The sequence below is a fragment of the Erythrolamprus reginae genome, chromosome 2, assembly GCF_031021105.1.
Source record: "Erythrolamprus reginae isolate rEryReg1 chromosome 2, rEryReg1.hap1, whole genome shotgun sequence".
Lineage (NCBI taxonomy): Eukaryota > Metazoa > Chordata > Lepidosauria > Squamata > Dipsadidae > Erythrolamprus > Erythrolamprus reginae.
In genome coordinates this window covers 316,649,291-316,668,295 of record NC_091951.1, presented here as the reverse complement: position 1 = coordinate 316,668,295, position 19,005 = coordinate 316,649,291, and the positions used below count along the sequence as shown (strand labels likewise).

The 19,005-nt window shown below is 42.7% G+C and overlaps 1 protein-coding gene across 2 annotated transcripts in view; it reads left to right on the top strand.

The window, feature by feature from the left end:
- Positions 1–19,005, top strand: part of LHFPL2 (LHFPL tetraspan subfamily member 2) — a 136,908-nt gene that overhangs the window by 35,346 nt on the left and 82,557 nt on the right. The gene's annotated exons all lie outside the window — the stretch shown is intronic.

The window sequence follows — 19,005 nt, the reverse complement described above, 5'->3', positions numbered from 1 at the left end:
CCCCCAACAATCTGGGTCCTCATTTTAACCCACCTCGGAAGGATGGAAGGCTGAGTCAACCTTGAGCCTGGTGAGATTTGAACTGCCAAATTGCAGGCAGTCGGCAGAAGTAGCCTGTAGTATTGCACTCTAACCACTGCACCAGCCCCACTGCACCAGACTAGATTTACTTTTAAGTCATGCAACTTTATTCACACAAAAGTGTAGCTGTGATTTAACAAAAGTGTAGCTTTCAAAAACCCATGGCCAGCAGTGGAGGAAGAAAATGAACAAGCCCCAATGCTCATGGTAGCCTGAGTATATTACCAAAAAAAATCATGTTTAATGTTATTTGAATGCAGTCATGAGTAGGGGCCTCCAATCCTATGTGGCTTGTTGAAAATTTGGGAGGCCAAGTTGCAATACCAATTTGTCAAACAACACCCATGCTGGTCATACAATATTTTCTTTAAAATATTACTTGAACGAACTTTACAACTACTCATTCATAGGTTTCAGTTTATCACAAAAATGTGGGAAGTCGTTTTCACACCTTGGTTTTAGATATCTGTTTATTTTCAGTATGTACTTTATGTTATCATCTATGGAAGTAAAACATACAACTCAAAAAAGAGTTAACAAAACTGGCCACCCACAGTGCCCACAGAGATTTAAAAGTTATAATGAAATACCCACAGCCAAATCTTGCAAATAAACATTATTTCTCAAAAGAGCTATTGTAAGTTGCAGAGTTTAATTTAATGTCACCAAGTATACAAAGCGTTTGGTTATTAGATTTATTTTTTTCATCATGAAATCTAATGGGAGAAGTACGACACAAGAAGCATATTTCCTATTGATCATTTAGACAGAACGGTTGCATCTGTCATTTATGCATATGGAGCAAATACTAGTTAAGGCCTAGGTTAGAAACCAGGAGGCTATGAGTTTTAGGCATGAAAGCCATATTTTATTGAAGCCTCTGGCCTACCAGCTGAGTTGAGTTGGGGCCATTTGTTCTCTGTCAGACTAACCCATCACACAAGGACGATGTTGTGGGGGAAAGAGGAAAAGAAAGGAGTATTATGTTCAAACCACAGAGACTGAACTCATTCCCAACCTCTTGCTGGCTGTGACTTGCATGTGAAGTTACTCCAAGCAAAAAGCTGGTTTGATTGAGTCCCTTTGAAATTTTGTATGGGAAGCCCCTAGTGCAAATGATTGTTTGTTTGTTTGTTTATTTGTTTATTTATTGATTTATTTGATTGATTTATGTATTTACAGTATTTATTTATTTGATTGATTGATTGGTTTGATTGATTTATGTATTTATGTATGTATTTATTTATGTATTTATTGATTTATTGATTTATTGATTAATTAATTAGATTTTTATGCCGCCCTTCTCCTTAGACTCAGGGCGGCTTACAACATGTTAGCAATAGCACTTTTTTTAACAGAGCCAGGCTATTGCCCCCACAATCCGGATCCTCATTTTACCCACCTCGTTAGGATGGAAGGCTGAGTCAACCTTGAGCCGGTGATGAGATTTGAACCGCTGACCTACAGATCTACAGTAAGCTTCAGTGGCCTGCAGTACAGCACTCTACCTGCTGCACCACCCCGGCTCAACTAGAAGGAACAGCATCTGTTGCTGTTGTCTGCTGCTTTTCTTTCTCGTTCCAGATGAGTCCAACAACACCAGTCAGTAGCATTGGACTAGATTGTTCATTCACATAGAATTGAAGACTGAGTTCTGCTAGAATCCTGGCTCTCCAGAGTCAAGTTCTGAGTGCATTATTCACATGTAAAAAGAATTCCCTCTCTAGAGAAAGCCTTGCCAACTACATGAATGGCAAAGCCATTTGAAAAACTAAATGCTCTTTTTAAATTACAACCTCTAGGGCAGTGGTTCTCAACCTGGGGGGCGGGACCCCTTTGGGGGTCGAACAACCATTTCACAGGGGTCGCCTAAGACCATGGGGAAAGACAAATTTCCCAAGGTGTTAGGAACTAAAGCTTCTATTGTTGCGCCTTGGAATGTGTTTTTACAATCCGGCCAATCAGGCGTTTACATTGGGGGTATCCCTCTAATCTTCCTGCCAATCAGCTTATAGCTCTGTTGGGAGAATTGGTGATAGACTTATGGTTGGGGGTCACCACAACATGAGGAACTGTATGAGTCTTCGGAGAGGGGCGGCATACAAATCTAATAAATTATTATTATTATTATTATTATTATTATTATTATTATTATTATTAAGGGGTCACGGCATTAGAAAGGTTGAGAACCACTGCTCTAGGGGGGGAAAGCTGTTATATTCATGAGTCAAGAGTATAGTACAGTAACTCAACACCACCTATGAAATCTTCCCCACAATCACACCCATAGACAATTATTTGTGAAACAGACTTTTTTTCTAGAGGTAATCCAAGCAGTGGGCCTTCACAAATGACACAGTTAACTGGAACTCAGAATAGGATAGAACAGAACAAAACAGAATTCTTTATTGGCCAAGTGTGATTGGTCACACAAAGAATTTGTCTTTGGTGCACATGCTTTCTGTACATAAAAGAAAACATACATTTGTCAAGATCATGAGGTCATAGGGTTCAAATAAGCAATCAGGAAACAATATAGTGATCCCTCGATTTTCGCGATCTCGATCTTCGCGAAACACTATATCGCGATTTTTCCCACCCGATGATGTCACTCTCTTCCTTCCTTTCTCATCTTTCTCTCTCTCTCTCTTTCTCTATCTTGCTTCTTCCTCTCTCACACTCTCTTCCTCCCTCTCTCATCTCTTTCTTTCCTTCTCTCTCTTTCTCTATCTCTCCCCCTCTTGCTGGCGGGCGGGCGGGCGAGCGGGGGCATCAGCGAGGAGCTGGGCTTTCCCCTTTGCGTGGGCGGCGGGGAAACCCCGGTCTTCGTCTGCTCGCTGCTGCTGCGGCCGCCCAGCAGCTGATCTGCTCGGCGGCAGCAGCGAGGAGCCGAATCAGGCTTTCCCCTTTGCGTGGGCGGCGGGGAAACCCCGGTCTTCGTCTGCTTGCTGCTGCTGCTGCCGAGCAGATCAGCTGCTGGGTGGCCGCAGCAGCAGCGAGCAGATGAAGACCGGGGTTTCCCCGCCGCCCACGCAAACTCCACCATCTGCGCATGCGCGGCCATGGAAAAAGGGTGCGCATGCGCAGATGGTGTTTTTACTTCCGCAACCCTACATTGCGAAAAATCGATTATTGCGAGGGGTCTTGGAACGGAACCCTCGCGATAATCGAGGGATCACTGTATTAATATAAATTGTAAGGATACAAGCAACAAGTTACAGTCATAAGTGGGAGGAGATGGATGATAGGAATGATGAGAAAAACTAGTAGTAATAGTAATGCAGCCTTAATGAATGGTTTGGCAATGGCGAGGGAATTATTTGTTTAGCAGAGTGATGGTGTTCTGGAAAAAACTCTTCTTGTGCCTAGTTGTCTTGGTGTGCAGTGCTCTGTAACGACGTTTTGAGGGTAGGAGTTGAAACAATTTATGTTCGGGATGCAAGGAGTCCATAAATATTTTCACAGCCCTCTTTTTGACTCGTGCAATATACAGGTCCTCAATGGAAGGCAGGTTGGCAGTAATTGTTTTTTCTGCAGTTCTGATTACCCTCTGAAGTCCGTGTCTGTCTTGTTAGGTTGCAGAACCACACCACACCAAACCAGAGTAATCTCAAACTTGTTTCTCCTGCTATAACCAATATGAGCTTGATTTGGGATAACCACACATCTAGGAATAATTGGAATGTCCAGCAAATGATCAAGCCTGAAACTCTGAACTGACCACATGAGCAGCCCCCATTTATCACCAAGAAAAGACATCTTTTTATTTCATGTCCTTCCATAATTTATGAGACCATCTTACCTCTTGGTTGTCTAATCTGAAATAGCTGAAAATGCTAATTATAGCTATGTTAGCTGCCCTGAGTCCTTCGGGATTGGGCTGCATAGAAGTTGAAATGAATGAATGAATGAATGAATGAATGAATGAATGAATGAATGAATGAACGAACGAACGAACGAACGAACACGCACACACATACATGCCAACCTCTGATGCGCTCCTGTAGTGCCACAGCTTTGAAGAGAGCACAAAAGGAGTGAAAAGTCAGACTACAGAAGCAATTGTGTGTCTGTTCAAAGATGTATGTTAAAAAGGAATAGAGTAGCCCTGAAATAAAGTCTTATTTATTATTGAAGTTTGACACTTATCGAAATGCCTAAAAGTGCCCCCCCAAAAAGGGAGCTGAGGGCTTGAGACTCCAATCTTGAAAGCACTTCATGTAAAATGGAACATATTCTTTTCAATTCTTTTCAATCTGCTTTCGTCTTGTCTGCATAGAAACTCAGAACAGGAAGCTGCCAGCAGCTTAGCTTGACCAGAGCAAGATCTGCACACTTGATAAGGACCACTGAAAGCAGACCCATTCAGAGAAATAGCTAGATGCACAAGATGCAGTTAGAACAGTACCTAGAAGCCTATTGTAGCTTGGGTTGATGGGCAAGAAGGGATCTAGAATTTATTTTATTTTATTTATTTTATTTATTTTATTTATTTTATTTATTTTATTTATTTTATTTATGTTATTTATTTTATTTATTTTATTTATTTTATTTATTTTATTTATTTTATTTATTTTATTTATTTTATTTATTTTATTTATTTTATTTATTTTATTTATTTTATTTTTATTTTATTTTATTTTATTTTATTTTATTTTTATTTATTTATTTATTTAGGCAAGTACATATTGGTAATATACAAAGATATAACAGTGTTTATATGCATGATACTAGTAAGAGAGAAACATTAGGACAGGGGACGGTAGACATGCTGGTGCACTTATGTACACCCCTTACTGCCCTCTTAGGAATTGGGTGGAGTCAATAGTGCATAGTCTAAGGGTAAAGTTTTGAGGGTTAGGGGATGATACGACAGAGTCAGGTAGTGAGTTCCATGCATTAGTAATCGGTTACTAAAGTCGTATTTCCTGCAGTTGAGTTTGGAGCGGTTTACTTTAAGTTTGTATCTGTTGTGTGCTCGTGTGTTGTTGCGGTTGAAGCTGAAGTAATCATTGACAGGAAGGATGTTGTAGCAGATGATTTTATGGGCTATGCTTAAGTTTAAGGTGACGTAGTTCTAAGCTTTCTAAACCTAGGGTATTCTGTTGCCAGTGGAGAAGTGGAGGGCTCTTCTAGTAAGGTATCTGGGATAGGTCATGCTAAGAACAGCACATTATATATACCAGTGTTTCCCAACCTTGGCCACTTGAAGATATTTGGACTTCAACTCCCAGAATGCTGGCTGGGGAATTCTGGGAGTTGAAGTCCAGATATCTTCAAGTGGCCAAGGTTGGGAAACACTGGTATATACAGTATGTACTTTCCCTCTGAATATCATCACTTACTGAATACACATGCTATATTTGTAAACAATCGTATTGCTGTTTTGAATTTCCTGCATCCTGAGATAGAAAAGCAGAATTCCAGAGCTGCTCAATGTTTCTCCCAGTTCCTTTGTTTGCTAATAGAGAGTCCCTTTGCTTCTAATCAGAAATAAAGTGATAAATTTCCATTTTCCTCAACCATTATGTTATTGATTGGCTTTTGTGCCAGGTAAATGAATCACAGATTGGCTCTTGACCAACAATAGGAAGGGGTGCCAAGATTAAGAAAGCAAAGGAAAACGGTGCCATCAACCCCAAAACCCCAAGGTGCCAATGGGTCCATAAGACTGTCCTCTTGTCTAAAAGCAGCACATAAATGTAATAGCTAAGGGTTTGAACAATTCAGTTTAAATTATTATTGTAGAGGCCTAAAAAGATATTCATATGGTCTTTGCATTCTACTTTTTAATATTGCATTGTGTGATTTTATTTGTCTGCTTGTTTCTTGCTTTAAAAGGTTGAGTTGAAACATTATGAAAATTTGCTAAGCTTAACTTTGAAACAATGCAGAACCCGTGCCAAATTTTGAAATCCACTAGGGAGAAATTTCTCTCTAGTTAACTAAGTTTTTCCCATCTTAAAAACTGTATTTCCTGCCTTTTTAATTTTACAATAAGCTTTCTGGTTGCTGAGGGGAAAGGTGACCAGAAGGTAAAATATCTTCTCTTCGTAATGAATGCATAAGATTTCCTGTTGACTTCCATATATGCTTTTCTAAGGTTCTTAAAATGGGAAGTGAAAAAAAATCCATGTTTAGAAGATTAAAAAAGCCACAAATTCCATAGCACGGGTTTCCTAGCTTCAGAGTCATTCTACTTGTATATTGACTGCTATTTCTTTACTTCCAGATGTGGGGCAAAAATAATATAGTATCTTAAAAACAGAAGAGGCAGGTGGATTCTAATATGAATCTAATAAGATCTGAAATCATGACTGCAAGAATTATGACTGCAAGACAGTTGTTAACATATTTTTCATTTTCAAAATTTCAAATGGCTGAATGTTTCCAGCAACCACTGTTGCTTATTTATGTTTCAGATGGCTTTTATTTTATTCATTGATCAAATTGATACCTCACTCACCTCACTACCGTATTTTTCGGTGTATAATATGCACCGGAGTAGAAGATGCACCTTAGTTTTTTGGGAGGAAAATAGGGAAAAGAATCTGCTTACCAGGTATTCATCTGGCTAGCATCCTTAGTCTGGTCAGCTTCATTTTATCCCCTGGTTAGGGCTTTATAAAAACTTTATTTGGAGAGAGTAACAATGAAAGCGCTTGCAAGCCAGTAAGAGCTGGGAACATCATTAGCACCTGGAAAGAAACATTCGGAGCAAGTAGAACAATGGAAAAACCCCTGCAAAGACTTAGGGCTTGGAAAACATTCTTAGCAGAGAGTAACAATGAAAGAGCTTGCAAGCTGGTAAAAGCTGGGAACACTGTTAGAACCTGCTTAGGGCTGGAAAGAAACTTATTCAGAGCAAGTTAGAGCAATGAAAAAAAAACCTGCAAAGATTTAGGACTTGGAAAACATTCTTCGCAGAGAGAAACAATGAAAATGCTGGGAAGATCATTAGCAGCTAGTTAGGCCTGGGGGAAAGGAAAAAAAAAGAAAAGAAGCTACATTCAGAGTATAAGACGCACCCAAATTATCAGCCTCTTTTAGGGAAGAAAAAGTTGTGTCTTATACTCTGAAAAATACAGTATATAAGTCTTTCTGAGAGGCACACAAGTAAAAAAAAATACATCTGTTTAAAACAATGGCTCCTAATTTTTCCTTCAATTACACAATACAGTGTTCCCTCGATTTTCGCGGGTTTGAACTTTACAAAACGTCTATACCACGGTTTTTCAAAAATATTAATTAAAAAATACTTCGCAGTTTTCCCCCCTATACCACGGTTTTCCCCACTCGATGATATCATATGTCATTGCCAAACTTTTGTCTGCCTTTAAAAAACATTTTTTTAAATAAACTTTAATAAATAAACATGGTGAGTAATAATCTAAATGGTTGCTAAGTGAATTGGAAATTGTAATTTAGGGGTTTAAAGTGTTAAGGGAAGGCTTGGGATACTGTTCATAGCCAAAAATAGTGTATTTACTTCCGCATCTCTACTTCACGGAAATTCGATTTTCACGGGCGGTCTTGGAATGCATCCCCCGCAAAAATCGAGGGAACACTGTACATTATTAAGATTTTAAGAAGTGTCACAAAATCTTAACATGCCCTTGGGCATCATGAAACCTATAGGTTTGCTAGACCTCAAAATCAATTAAACTTTACAATTTTTATAAATCAAATAGAATAACAAAGTTGGAGGAGACCTTAGAGGTCTTCTAGTCCAACCCTCTGCTTAGGCAGTAAACTACTCCATTTCAGACATATGGTTATCTAATCTCTAAAACTTCCAGTGTTGGAGCATTTACAACTTGGAGGCAAGTTGTTCCACTGATTAATTGTTCTAATAAGCTCAGCTGGGGCGTTGGCTCACATTACCGCAGACAGGGCTTTGCATGCCCCCTGTGGCATATGTACCAAAGCTTCACCATCAGAGACATATACTGTACCTGTACAGTTTATTTTTCTTGTCTAAATGTAGAACCTTACTTAAAAGCCTAGGATCGCATGAAATGACCAAATTTCACAAGATTACAATCTGAATTTTGATGCACCCACATGTAATCTTGTGATATTCACAAATAGTAACATCCGTATTCACCAAGTCATCAAGTGAGAATTTAAGAATCTGAAAATAATGGCCTATTTATTTACTGTAGTTCCTGTATCACAGACTGCATGTGATACTCTGTGTGAATAATCTGTAGTCTTAAACCCTAGATCAGAAACCATGAATTTAAATTAACCATATATGGTATCCACTAAAATTACTTTGAAAAAATTAAAACAAACAAATGAACAAATAAAGCAACCACACATTTGATCTCTTCCAAAATGCCAACTAATACACATAAACCAAAAATTCAGCAGAACTAAACCTGATATTTTTGAGTACACTAATCAGAAAATACCCTCTTATATTATATATAGAAACAAAGTCCTTTGCTGCAGACAAAACCTAAAATTACTGCATCCTAACATCTCATTTTCTCAAAAATACTAGATAAAATCTTTCCATTGCCTTTTAATTGGTAAAATATTTAAGCAGCTTTAAAAAAGAGTTACTGGAAATGCAGAGCCTGGAGTTTAATCATTAACATTTGCAGACTCTAGTATTTAAGTTAGACATATTTTTGAATCCCTATTACTTTTTCCCCACATGTCGCCACTTTTGTAATGAGAAAAATTCTATCAACTTCCTGATCTAAAATATAGCTTCACACCAACATTGATAGTTAAGATGCTGAACAATTCAATACAGAAATAAAATTGCACGCTGAGCTACATTTAATGAAGGGAGGAAAAATTTATGTGGTGATTTAAAATATGCAAGTCTATAAATGTAGATTCTGCTGTCCAGGGATCAAATAATTGTGTTGACAGTCAGACTGTAGGCATTTGGAATTTAAACCTTATTTTCACAATTTTATATTATGTGGTCTTCCATCAAGACTAAGTGGTGATGTGAAGTATCTATTAAGGAGAATGATGTTTGTAAAATAGCAATGGTGAAATTCAAAAGTTTTCCCTACTGGTTCTGTAAGTGTGGCTTGGTGGGCATAGCAGGGTGCGGAAACTGCAAAATCCCCATTCCCTCCCCATTCCTGGGGAAAGGATATTGCAAAATCTCCATTCCTACCCCACTCTAGAGCCAGCCAGAGGTGTTACTTGCCGGTTCTCCAGAAATTGCTGAAATTCTCCCTTGAAGAATTACAAAACAAGCACTGGCATAAATATTGTAATTTTTATTACTGATCTTTCCTTCCTTCCTTCCTTCCTTCCTTCCTTCCTTCCTTCCTTCCTTCCTTCCTTCCTTCCTTCCTTCCTCCCTCCCTCCCTCCCTCCCTCCCTCCCTTCCCTCCCTCCCTCCCTCCCCCTTTCTTTCTTTCTTTCTTTCTTTCTTTCTTTCTTCTTTCCAGCTCCAAAGAGGACTCAGAGCGGCTAACAATAGCCATAAATACTGCAACAATAAATATAGAGCAAAAAAATAAACAGTGCAATAAAATATATAATGTCCTAAAAAACCATGCATACTCACAGTCAATCCTAATTCCAGGCCTGCTGGAAAAGCCAAGTCTTAGCAGCTTTCTGAAAGATCGGTAGGGTGGAGATAGTACGGATCTCTAGCGACAGTTGATTCCAAAGAGTCGGAGTTGCCACAGAGAAGGCTCTTCCCTGAGATCCTGCCAGCCGACATTGTTTGGCTGACGGGACCTGGAGAAGGCCGACTCTGTGGGCCCTTACTGGTTGCAGCGAGGTATGAGGCAGGAGGCGGTCCTGTAAATAGCCTGGCCCTGAGCCATTTAGGGCTTTAAAGGTGATAACCAATACCTTGAATTGTGTTTGGAGACCGACTGGCAACCAATGCAGCTCGTGTACAGTCAGAGTAATACGGGCGTACCTTGATACACCTGTTAATGCATGCGCCGCTACATTTTGTACCGGCTGAAGTCTCCAAACGCTCTTCAAGGTAGTCCCATTATAGACCGCATTGCAATATTCAAGGCGAGAGGTAATGAGGGCATGAGTGACTGTGCAGAGGACCTCTTGGTCAAGGTAGGGCCGCAACTGACAACAAGACAAACTTGTACAAAATACCCCCTAGCCACAACTGAGTGGTGATGTTTTGGAGCACTCATTCATATTGATTTTATTTTAAAAGTAATAGAAAAACTGAAATGAATATAAAAATGTTTTTATATGCTGTAAGCCACCCCGAGTCTTTGGAGAGGGGCGGCATATAAATTTTAATAATAATAATATTAATAATAATAATAATAATAATAATAATAATAATAAAGCATTGCATGGACAGTTCTTGGAGAAGATTGAAGGCAAAGTAGATAAAGAAAAGACCTGGTCATGGCTTACAAGTGGAACACTCAAAAAGGAGAGAGAAGGACTAATACTGGTGGCACAAGAACAGGCCATTAGAACAAATGCTGTCAAAGCCAGAATTAAAAAATCAACAGACGGTCCAAAGTGCAGACTCTGTAAAGAAACAGATGAAACAATCGATCACATACTCAGCTGCTGCAAAAAGATCGCACAGACTGACTACAAGCATAGACATGATGCTGTGGCACAGATGATTCACTGGAACTTGTGCCGGAACTACCATTTACCAATGGCAAAGAACTGGTGGGACCATAAGCCCGAAAAAGTGGTCGAAAATAAGCAAGCAAAACTACTGTGGGACTTCCGACTTCAGACTGACCGAATTCTGAAGCATAACACACCAGACATTGTGATCGTGGAGAAAAAGAAAGTATGGATCATCGACATCGCAATCCCAGGAGACAGCAGAATTGAGGAGAAGCAGCTAGAGAAATTAGTGAAATACTAAGATCTAAAAATTGAGCTGCAATGACTCTGGCATAAGCCAATGAAAGTGGTCCCAGTGGTACTTGTCACACTGGGCGCAGTACCAAAGGATCTCAGCGGACATTTGAAAACCATCGGAATTGACAAAATCTCCATCTGTCAATTGCAAAAGGCCGCTTACATAATTCGCCACTACATCACGCAGTCCTAGGTGCTTGGGAAGCGCCCGACTGGTGATGAAATACGAAATCCAGCATAGTGATCTTGTTTGCTGTGTTGTACTAACATAATAGTAATAATAATAATAATAATAATAATAATAATAATAATAATACACATTGATTGAAATGAGTTGGGCTATGATTAATAAATGTGTGAGGATGTTCATTAGCTCAGACTCTCCAGATATCTTGGCTTTTATAAAAAATGTAGGCAGCATAACCAACAGAATTTGGAGATTTGGTTCCATGTATCTGGAGAAAGTAGAAAGTCACATGGTTGGGATGGCTGTATTACTAATCCTTGCAGATCACCTCTGTAAATTAGATTCTCTATCTGAAGAATTTACAACTGCTTTTAAACTTTACTCACTATAAAAAACCTCTCTATTTTACAGTTTATGCCCAATTGAGCTTAGCAAGGCATTCAGTGAATATTATATGATAAATTTAGTGGAAGACAAATTCCTTTCATTCAAAGCAAACACACACTATGATCACTGACTCAAGATTGTTTTGTTTTGTTTGTACATTTGAATCAATTTTTGACTCCTTGCAATTATTTTGACTAATCTCTGCAGTTTTCTTAGTGATTTTTTCCAGAAATGGAGTTTGCCATGCCTTCTTCCTGGGACTGAAAGAAAATGACTAGACCAAGGTCATCCAACTTTGTGTCCAAGGCAGGACTAGAACTCACAGTCTCTTGGTTTCTAGCCTGATAGTTTACTCATTACTGTATATCAAACTGGCTCTCTGACCAAAGATTGCTATAACTAATGACTATTATATGATGCTTGCAAACTATTGAGAAGACCATTATAGGGATCTTGTCTAGCTTTGTGAATTTAGTTTAAATCTTCATAAAATCTGCAGTATCTCTCATGTAATATCCAAACAGAAATCAAGACAAGGAGATGGGAATGGTGATGATGATTAAATCCCCAATGAGTTCTGTCCTTACAGATTTGTTACCCTTTAGATTTATTGATTGATTGATTGATTGGATTTGTATGCCGCCCCTCTCCGGAGACTCCGGAGATTCCTGTGGCAGATGGAATTTAAAGCCAAAACATCTCAAAAGTACCTGATAGATAGAAAAATAGCTTTGAGGAAATCCCATGTAAGCAAAGTACAAAACCTACAGTTCCCATAACATATCATGAGATAGGCTAGGCTGAGACAAGTAACTGGTCCAATCTTGCTTCCTTATCTGCGTTTCCCCATTCCTAGTTCAACACGTCACACACTGACCAATCCCAGTTGCCTGTTTCCAGGGTTGTCATCTTACCTATTGATGCTCTCCACTGACCTTTTCTACTTCTCCAGCTGCCCAAGTCCTTGCCTTTCGTAAAGTTCTTAAGACCCATCTCTGCCGTCAGGCATAGGGGAACTGAGACATCTCCCCCGGGTCTATACAGTTTATACATGGTATGTTTGTGTGTATGCTTGCTTTTTAATAATGGGGTTTTTAGTGCTTTTTAAATTATTAGATTTGTTCTTACATTGTCGTTGTTATTGTTGTGAGCCGCCCCGAGTCTATGGAGAGGGGCGGCATACAAATCTAATTAATAATAATAATAATAATAATAATAATAATAATAATAATAATTATTATTATTATTATTATTATTTCCCATTCCTCATTTTCCGACTAAGCAAATTAGATTGGTTATGTTCGTTTTAGGCAAGGAAGCAAGCAATGTAATTATCCACAACTGATTCTAGTTAAGGACATATAGAAAAATTGAAATATTGCATATGGTTTTTACTCTTCATGATGTCTTCTCTGGGAATTAGATAAGAGAACCCTTTGTTGTTTTTTATGGGGGGGGGGAGTTCATTTTATATGTATTTTTAGAAACGTTGGTTAAAGAGGAAATCTGAATGCAAAGGATACCAGGACATAAAATTTTAATAATTTCCACTTTTGCCCATCCAGTTGTTCATAAACCTAGCCCAGATTACTTATGGGACTGATTACTTATGGTCCCACAGAGTTGGCCTTCCCCCGGGGCCCATCGGCCAGACAATGTCATCTGGCGGGGTCTAAGGGAAGACCCTCCTCTGTGGTGGCCCCGGTCGTCTGGAATCAGCTCCTCCTGGAGATTCGCACTGCCCCCAACCTCCTCGCCTTTTGTAAGAATCTTGAGACTCATTTATGTTTAGATCCAGCCCCCCCCCTCGCCTGTTTAATAAATGAAATGTGTGGTTGTGAATGAATTGGCTGATTTATTTTACTATATTGGGTTTTTAATTTGTAATTTTAACTGATTAGATTTGTTGCTGTATTGTTTACATTGTATCCTATGAGCTGCCCCGAGTCTTCGGAGAAGGGCGGCATACAAATCTAATAAATAATAATAATAATAATAATAATAATAATAATAATAATAAACATATTTAATAATGCATGCCAAGTTTTTGGAAAAGGGTAACTGTTGGGACGAGTTGATACAAATTTTACTTAATAGTACTACAGTTTATTCTCAAAAATGTTTTCTTTACATAGACATACTGTAGATCTCTATGTAAATAAAACATTTCTGAGAATAAACCAGTATTACCTGCAAATTGAAATATTGCACATGATTTTCACTATTTGTGGTGTCTTCTCTGGGAATGAGATGAGAGAACCCTTTGGCACAAGCCAAAAGCATTTAAAAAGTGTGGCTTCTTTGTGTGCTCAGAATTTTCAGTAATTAACACACTTAAAATCATTTGTACCTTCAACCATCTTTTGTGTAAACTTTTGTGTACGTGCATGAAGCTAAAGTCTCTGGGGCCTAGTTATTTAATAGAGAAGCCAGGATGTATTAAAACTCTATTACTCACTGTGCTTTCAGTCTGGCACATGGTGAGCACACATACATATGACCTATTGATTTTCTGTGCATGTGAATGTAATTATGTAGAAGATCACAGTTTAAAATATTATTGTTTTTAGCTGAATAATTTATTTCAAGTGCCCTCCTATTGGAGCTGTTTTATTTCTTAATAATTCTGGTCAAGGACAATGCAAATTTAGCAGGAAAATAACTTGGACCTAGTTAGTATATACCAAAATAGCTATAACAAAAAAGAAAAGGTTATCAGAAATCCATTCTTAAAATCGCAGCGGAAAACAAAGATAAATTTAATTAACTTTGTGCTGAACTTGGAAAATAGTAGAATCCTTTGTTGCTGAATGCAGTACAGTGGTCCCTCGATCATCGCGAGGGTTCCGTTCCAGGACCCCTCGCGATGATCGATTTTTCGCGAAGTAGCGGTGCGGAAGTAAAAACACCATCTGCGCATGCGCAGATGGTGTTTTTACTTCCACCGCCACCCGCCCTTCGCCCGCCATTGCCAGCTCCGCTTCCCAGCTGAGAAGCGGAGCGGGGGGGGGGGTGTCCCGAAGCGCGCGCACGCTTGCGGACACCCTAGCTCCGCTTCTCAGCTGGGAAGCAGAGCTGGGGTATCCCCGCGCTCGCGCGCGCCGTCTGCCATTGCCAGCTCCGCTTCCCAGCTGAGAAGCAGAGATGGGGGTGTCCCGAAAGCGCGCGCGCGCTTGCGGACACCCTAGCTCCGCTTCTCAGCTGGGAAGCAGAGCTGGGGTATCCCCGCGCTCGCGCGCGCCGTCCGCCATTGCCAGCTCCGCTTCCCAGCTGAGAAGCGGAGCAGCTGCTACGAGGGGCATTTCACCTTCCCTCCCAGGCAAAAAGATGCCGGCATTCTGGGATGATGGGGCCGGATCTTTTTGCCTGGGAGGGAAAGTGAAACACCGCTCGTAGCAGCTGCTACGCGGGGCATTTCACCTTCCCTCCCAGGCAAAAAGATGCCGGGGAGAGGGGCACGCCTTCCGCCTGGGAAGTCCGGCCCCATCATCCCAGAATGCTGGAATCTTTTTGCCTGGGAGGGAAAGTGAAACGCCGCTCATAGCAGCTGCTACGCGGGGCATTTCACCTTCCCTCCCAGGCAAAAAGATGCCGGGGAGAGGGGCACGCCTTCCGCCTGGGAAGTCCGGCCCCATCATCCCAGAATGCCGGTATCTTTTTGCCTGGGAGGGAAAGTGAAACGCCGCTCGTAGCAGCTGCTACGAGTGGCATTTCACCTTCCCTCCCAGGCAAAAAGATGCCGGCATTCTGGGATGATGGGGCCGGATCTTTTTGCCTGGGAGGGAAAGTGAAACGCCGCTCGTAGCAGCTGTTACGAGTGGCATTTCACCTTCCCTCCTAGGCAAAAAGATGCCGGCATTCTGGGATGATGGGGCCGGATCTTTTTGCCTGGGAGGGAAAGTGAAACGCCGCTCGTAGCAGCTGCTACGAGTGGCATTTCACCTTCCCTCCTAGGCAAAAAGATGCCGGCATTCTGGGATGATGGGGCCGGATCTTTTTGCCTGGGAGGGAAAGTGAAACGCCGCTCATAGCAGCTGCTACGCGGGGCATTTCACCTTCCCTCCCAGGCAAAAAGATGCCGGGGAGAGGGGCACGCCTTCCGCCTGGGAAGTCCGGCCCCATCATCCCAGAATGCCGGCACCTTTTTGCCTGGGAGGGAAAGTGAAACGCCGCTCGTAGCAGCTGCTACGCGGGGCATTTCACCTTCCCTCTCAGGCAAAAAGATGCCGGGGAGAGGGGCACGCCTTCCGCCTGGGAAGTCCGGCCCCATCATCCCAGAATGCCGGCACCTTTTTGCCTGGGAGGGAAAGTGAAACGCCGCTCGTAGCAGCTGCTACGAGTGGCATTTCACCTTCCCTCCCAGGCAAAAAGATGCCGGCATTCTGGGATGATGGGGCCGGATCTTTTTGCCTGGGAGGGAAAGTGAAACGCCGCTCGTAGCAGCTGCTACGCGGGGCATTTCACCTTCCCTCTCAGGCAAAAAGATGCCGGGGAGAGGGGCACGCCTTCCGCCTGGGAAGTCCGGCCCCATCATCCCAGAATGCCGGCACCTTTTTGCCTGGGAGGGAAAGTGAAACGCCCGTATCCAGCAGAAGCGGCGGGACTCAAAGTGCTGCGGTGGGGGGGGGCTGTCAGAACAAGGAGCGAGGGGGCTGCGAAGGGGCGCACGCGGCAGAGCTCCGGCGGAGGAGAGGTGGCGGGGAGAAGCTCTCTCTCCCTCCCCCCCCGGAAAAAAGAAAGCAGCCTCAGCCAAAGACGCCCAGCGAGAAAGAGACCTCCGCGCCGACTTTTCTCGGCTGCTGCCTACGCCCGGCTCTCTTGGCAGGCAGAAGCAACAAGTCCGGCTCGGAGGCCTCTTTCTCGCTGGGCGTCTTTGGCGGGCGGTGGGTGGGACCAGCGGCGCGGAAGCCAGGGCTGTGGCAGCTCGCCCCCCCATCGCACGTATCCAGCAGAAGCGGCGGGATTCAAAGTGCTGCGGTGGGGGGTGTCCCGACAGCGGCGGGTGAACGGGGCGAGCGAACGAGGCGGGGAAATGAGGCGGGGGAACGGGGCGAGCGAACGAGGCGGGGGAACGAGGCGGGGGAATGAGGCGAGCGAACGAGGCGGGGAAACGAGGCGGGTGAACGGGGCGAGTGAACGAGGCGGGTGAACGAGGCGGGGGAACGGGGCGAGCGAACGAGGCGGGGAAACGAGGCGGGTGAACGAGGCGGGGGAACGGGGCGAGCGAACGAGGCGGGGGAACGAAGTGGGCGAACGAGGCGGGGGAATGGGGCGGGGGAACGGGGCGGGTGAACGAGGCGGGGAAACGAGGCGGGTGAACGGGGCGAGTGAACGAGGCGGGGGAACGAGGCGGGGGAACGGGGCGAGCGAACGAGGCGGGGGAACGAAGCGGGGGAACGAGGCGGGTGAACGCGGCGGGGGAACGAGGCGGGTGAACGAGGCGGGGAAATGAGGCGGGGGAACGGGGCGAGCGAACCAGGCGAGCGAACGAGGCGGGGGAACGAAGCGGGCGAACGAGGCGGGGGAACGAGGCGGGGGAATGAGGCGAGCGAACGAGGCGGGGAAACGAGGCGGGTGAACGGGGCGAGTGAACGAGGCGGGGGAACGGGGCGAGCAAACGGGGCGAGCGAACGAGGCGGGTGAACGATGCGAGCGAATGAGGCGGGGGAACGAGGCCGGCGAACGAGGCGGGTGAACGGGGCGGGTGAACAGGGCGGGCGAACGAGGCGGGTGAACGAGGCGAGCGAACGATGCGGGGGAACGAGGGGAGCGGCGGGCGAACGAGGGGAGCGGCGGGCGAACGAGGCGAGCGGCGGGCGTACGAGGCGAGCGGCGGGCGAACGAGGGGAGCGTCGGGCGAACGAGGCGAGCGGCGGGCGAACGGGGCAAGCGGCAAACAGCGGGCGGGCATCAGCGGGATCCGAGGCGGCGGGGAAGACCCAGGGAAGGTTCCTTCAGCCGCCTAGCAGCTGATCTGCTCGGCAGCGCAGCACCAGCAAGGAGCCGAAGATCTTCGGCTCCTCGCTGCTGCTGCGCTGCCGAGCAGATCAGCTGCTAGGCGGCCACTCGAGAGCAAGAGGGGAGAGAAAGAGAGAGAAGGAAAGAGAGATGAGAGAGGGAGGAAGAGAGTGTGAGAGAGGAAGAAGCAACATAGAGAAAGAGAGAGAGAAAGAAAGATGAGAAAGGAAGGAAGAGAGTGACCTCATCGGGTGGGAAAAATCGCGATATAGCGTTCGCGAAGATCGAGATGGTCACAATTGCTGAAAAATCGCGATATAGCGTTTCGCGAAGATCGAGATCGCGAAACTCGAGGGACCACTGTAATGTGTTTTTCTTGCACAATTCAGATTTGTCACTGAATGTAAAAACTATTTATATGATGTTAAATATTTAAGCTAAAGAAATGTATTCACAGCATGTTTATATATCATATATTTCCCTTGGGGTATTTTGTGCTGTAGTTAATGAGGGTAATTTATCTAATAAAATGCTTAGTAGTATAAACCAAAGATGTAGAAAGCATTTTTAGTTCCTATATTGAACTGCACTGATCTTGAACTTTTTGAACTCTTTAAATAAGAAATTAAAATTGTTTCAGTATTTTTTTATTTAAGAAAAAGCTGTGATATTGTTTTAGATAACATTTTTTCAATAAAGTTGCATGTGAGAAGGTTTGTTGGATACTTGTTGATTTAGAAAAACTGATGCTAAAAAGGAGCATGCTTGAATTTTGCTCTGTTTGCACAAATACTGAGTTGAAGATTTGTTGCTCAGTGTAGTAAGAGCAGCATATGATGGATGTCAAGTAAGAATTAAAATAAATTGAAAGGTTAGTGAATGGTTCATCATTGAAAGAGTAAGGCAAGGTTTGTGAATCACTTTCAATGTTTAATGTATTTGTGGATAAATATATACAACTAGTCTTTGGTGATTGCAATTGGGACTAGCAACTTGACTGTGAAACTGCAACTATGGTTATGTTCTTATAGTCAACTTCCCTTTACTTTTACAGACCAGAAAATAAATGCTAGGGTCAGTCATAAAGTTACTTTTCTGTCACTGTCATAACTGCTAATGGTTGCTAAATTAAGCAATTCCATAAAAAGGCAGGATTTTAGCTTTATGTATGTTGTGGATGTGATTAGATCAGTGATGCCCCCATTGGGTGGGTGTGTTATGCACTATTTATTGAATACTTAATAGTTTTTGCACTATTTATTGAATACTTAATAGTTTTTTATTGTCTCTAGTACCTTAGTATGATCCTTAATTAATTTTAAAATAGAAAATAATTAAATAGTATATTTTTACCCATAAACGCTTTAATCATTTTAATCATTATCTAGAACTAAACTTTTATAGCAATTAAAAAAAATTGAGCTACTTGCCTAATCTCTTATTATACTGAGCCTTGAGGATTCAGTATAAAATCTTAAAATGTTACTGTGCTACTCAACCAGTAATGCTGTCTATCATTTGTCCTTTTTCTGACTATTCAAATA